Genomic DNA, 5,000 nt, shown 5'->3' with positions numbered 1-5,000 from the left:
ATATATAATAAAATTAAAATATGGCTCATAATTGAGTAGATTACATTATCAGATGCTGCACTTTATATGTCAGTCCATGTGAACTAACTAAAGATGCTTCAGCTCATTACTGTGGCACTAAACTGACACAAAATCAAAACCCAGCCAAATAAAAAAATAAATAGGCCACATTGATGCAAACTACCATCATACCCAGATTTCATGCATCATTAGCCGCAGTATTGTGCCACATTGCTGTCATATGAAGTCTCTACAAGAGACTTTCAGTTATGTCAGATATAAAATCCGTTATTGTGGATTTTGATTGCCGTTTTGTGTTAAAACTCTTGGCGTCCTATATTAAATAATGAAAAAACGTGTTAAACATTATGGCTAATATGACTTTACTTGTCACTCTGGAAATGGAGAGTCAAGCCAAATGCATTGCATTGTGAAATCAATTATTTCATGCTGGATATTGCACATTATTGGAAATGCAGTGGGCATTGCAGGTACAGTATGAAGAAAATATTTGTGTTTGTAAGAAACAAATCCATCATTAAGGCATTTTTAAACTCAAACTGCGGCTTCTGACTAAAATATGAGTAAATAATGCAAAAACACTTCTTCCAGATAAAAAAAAAGTAAGTCTACTGTTGATTCGCATCAAAATCAAGCCATTTATTCGTTTAGAGATCTGTGCAGATTTCTCTCCTGATTCAGATCTGACGACTTTAAAGCAATATTATGGATAGAGGACTAATGGTTTGAAATTAAAACGATCTTGATGGATTTGTTTCTTACAAACAGCTTTTCACTTCACATGATGTAAATTGATTGACTGGAGTGGTGTGGATTACTTGGATTACTATTAAATTGTTCATTTTGGGGTGAACTATTCCTTTAAAGAAGGAACACTTTTGTGATATTCTCATGCATTTCAATGGCAGTTGCTTGGCTGGTGCAACGATGGCTTTGCATAATTCCAGAACTGCATTCGCCAGCCAAGCAACTGCCATTGAAATAAATGGGAATGCATTTGGTTTGCTCTCTCCAGATATTACAACTCGCCAACCACAGTCATTTGGGGAGTTGCAATATACAAAGTACTAAACACATAACTTAAAATACAAGATGGAAAACACCACAATATGACGAAGAAAGAATGAGCAGCAGTTACATTATTTCACAACGGAGCAAAAACCTTATCAAAGTGCAAAAGAAAGTAGGTACAAGTTCTCACAGGCATTTGTTTAGTGAGATAAGGTGAAGAAACATAACCACGCTCTCATCCGAAGCATGACTATGCAAAAACAAATATTGTAAATTATTCAGCACTGCTGGGCTCTGTCTCAGAAACACACACAGTACAGTCAGACGAGATCGACTCCCGAGAAACTAACGCTCTTATAAATAGCTCAATTCTTTGATTTACAAGACAGCATGTCTTCACGCTGTCTTTTTCATCTTCATAGAGAGCGTCTGGGGTCAAAATGCGCCCCTTTTGAAGATAAGCTTGGGAAAATAACAAGAAAATATGAGTGTAAATGAAAATGAAGTGATAAAAATGACTTGGCATGATGAGGAAACTATGTTTATTTCAGTCTCCATCCTCTGAATCCCATCCTTCATTTGACAGCTTTATTTTAGCATCATATAGATACTATTGTAGTTTTTATCATTTTTAAATTTAAAGTTTTTATTTTTATTTGTTGTTTGAATTTAAATTTTAGTTAACAGTGTAGTCATGTGTGTGTGTGTGTGTGTGTGTGTGTGTGTGTGTGTGTGCGTGCTTTGTATTTATTTATTTTAAGCAGTGTCCTCTTTGTCATTATTTTATTTTTAAATACTATTTTTTTTTTATTATTATTGTTGCATTGTTTTATTTCAGTTAATGTTTATTTTATTTCAGGTAATGTTTTTAAAATTTGTTTTAGTTTATGTAATAGTTCATAAATAAGAATGTTTTATTCATGCAATGCCTAAAATAATGAAAATAAAATGTATTTCCGGCCTTTCGACAGTCAGTTTTATGATGCATTACAAGAAGTAAAAAAAAAAAAAAAAAAAAAAAAACAGTGTTTTTAAAATACAAGACATAATTTAACCCCCCCCCCCCAAAAAAAAAAACCCCACTAAAAGACAATTTAAAATAAATTAATAATAACAAAAAAATAAAACAAAAGTTGTGAAATGGATATGGTTATATACCATAATTAGTTTTTATATTAAATTAACATTTAGTTCAATTAGTAAACCTCCTGAGCTCTAAATAAATTATTAGATAAATGATCAAATTAAATATGTATTAATTAAATATTTGTATAATATTCTATAATTAAAATATTTAATAATTTTTAATTATCTAACAATTACAGAACACAATATTTTAACAAGACACTATATTAAAAATATATATATATTTGCAAGCCATAGCAGTGAGCAGGATACATATATTTTTGTAAGTCTAGTTTGTTTTCTTTATTCCTAGTCTAAACACCTGCTTATAACATTTACAGTTTCAAAATAAATAGATCAATAAAAATAAAATAAATAAACAGTCATAATTGGTAATGCATTAAAAGGGCACTTAATTGGTCAGTCAATCACCTGAGCTGGAAAGAAAATAAATAAAAAATTTTTTAGATTTATTATATTTAAATATTTTAGATGTATTATATTTAAATACTATACTTTCAGATATTTCTTAGGGTGAAAAAACCCTAAACAGCTACTGTATCTTCTCAATGAAGAACCATACATCATCATAAGAATGTTCCTGCATTACTGCATTTTAAGAAACAGATACAATATATTCTACAATTACAGAATGTCAAGGTCCATCAGTCTCGTCTCTAAAGAAAGACCCAGTTTGAGTCCCCTTTGTGAAGGACCTCTAAATTATTCATGAGCACATTCTTTGCAGAGACTAACAGCGATAGGAGCAGAGCAAACGAGTCCTGCTTCACCAGCAAACATCAACAAATTGGGACTTTTTTAGAAATTGTGAAGGTTCTGCCTTACTTGCACCAGAACAGCATAACATTTCTGATTATCATGTTTCATGCTTTGGGATATACTGCACAATACCTGCAATTTCTTTAAAAATATTGTGTGGTTATTTTCATAATGGAACACTTACTAATTACTGTATAATGTGCAGTATACACTAATTAAATTTTTGTAATCAAGAAAAAAAAAAACAATATTTTATCTTTTTTTTTTTCAAATAAAATATTTTATAAAAAATATAGATTTTGCTTGTCTGTTCAAATAATTCTAAAATATTTCTGTTCTAAAAAATATATAATTACATTTTATTTATTTTATAAATATATAGATTTTAAGTGTCACAGTTATAATTTAAAATGTAAAATATTTTATCGTTTTTAATAAAAAACATATTTATAAAAAATATTAATCAGTCTATACAAAATACAAAATATCAGTCTGGTAAAATAATGACTGAAAAAAAAGATAAAAATAAATTCACATTTACAGTTGTACAACACAAATACAATTTTGTTTTCCTTCCGAATGCAAAATATATATATATATTTTTTTTTCAAGTAATAATATTTTTTTACGGATTTAGTTTTAGTTAACTAAAACAACCCTGACCCCACATTTTAGTTCAGCGACAGGTGTCCATGATCTTTTACATTTTTAATCCAATTTTGGGTAAAAGCTCTTAACTCTTTTAAACCAGATCAAATTATTGCTGTAAATATTTTCTCCGGTACATTAAAAAATAATATACTGCAATCACAGTCTCGGGATGAGATCAGATTTCTCAAAGAGCAGAAAACAGGTCATCCGCACTTTCACAGAGACTGCATGAGAAATATACAAACGTGTTTGATTCAGATCACAAAGTATCACATCTGTGAAAATCTTATTTGTCAGAGAGAAATCAGTCTCATGTGAATAAGGCTCTCGAGCAGATGACAAATCAAAAGCATCCGATCTCAAAACACACAGCGAATCACATGCACTAAACACAAAAGACTGTCAATACTCTGTCTGTCCCGAGGCACATTATTTACGACAAGCTGTGTTTTGCTCCCAATAAAAAACGCACCATCTGGGAATAAATGTTGGTATATTTTTTCACCATTTCCACTGATATTCATTCCTTTGCTGTCTTGAATTGGGTGACTGGACCGTGGCACATCACATCTGTCTAATTCACACTCACCCACTTTTTACCTGCACAAGACACCAAACTAGACTATAACAAGCCAGACTGACACCTGATTTACTCACACACACACACACACACTCACGCAGATACTACAGCAGTGGGTGGAGGTTGAAGGGTTGTCAAGTGAAATCTTTATGGGGTAAACGGTCAGATATCCCTCCTGTCTTCCCCATTTAGAGATTCATCTGCTCTCCAGCGAAATCCCATTTCCAGCCTGTCAGTCTTGAGATGTCTTGAAGCCACCCGTGATGATTGCAGTGGGAAGTTCAGTTTATTTAGAGTCGTGAAAGAAGTGCTGAATCTCAGCATCGGGTTCATCCAAGAGCTAATGGCTACTTAGCGCTCGGCTCTCCAGAATATCATACATTACACTTCTGAAGTCTGTGGAATAATAACTCGTACCATATGCTACAGAAGAATCGGTAACGTCTCAAAATGTGCTCAGATTTATCAAGATGCCAAAAACTGTAATCAAAAGTAAGGGATCGCAAATATTTTTCATCAAATTCTCATTTATTTCATAAAAATGATTGTTTTTACATCTCTTAAAGGAGAAAGGGAATCAAAGGAGAAACAGTTAAGAACTACTGACTCATTTGAATCTGGAGACTAAATATTTAGGGGAAAAACATTGAGTTGAGACATAAGTGAGAACTCCATCATGACTCCTTACAATCTCAGTGGTTTCTCATTGACAATAATGAGATCAAACGGAGACTTTGTGGAAGTGTCTTATGTCTTAGAGGTTTTTGCTCAGAAAAACACCCAAGTCTCAACTAGATCTCAACATTGTTTCAAACTGTACGTGTGTACCGAA

At 32.0% G+C, this 5,000-nt stretch overlaps 1 protein-coding gene across 1 annotated transcript in view; it reads right to left on the bottom strand.

Moving 5' to 3' along the window:
- The window catches only part of LOC113065836 (disks large-associated protein 4-like), a 107,106-nt gene that overhangs the window by 76,540 nt on the left and 25,566 nt on the right, over positions 1-5,000 (bottom strand). The gene's annotated exons all lie outside the window — the stretch shown is intronic.

Source organism: Carassius auratus, chromosome 48 (assembly GCF_003368295.1).
Source record: "Carassius auratus strain Wakin chromosome 48, ASM336829v1, whole genome shotgun sequence".
In the NCBI taxonomy this organism is placed as follows: domain Eukaryota; kingdom Metazoa; phylum Chordata; class Actinopteri; order Cypriniformes; family Cyprinidae; genus Carassius; species Carassius auratus.
This window is presented reverse-complemented; position numbering and strand designations above follow the sequence as displayed.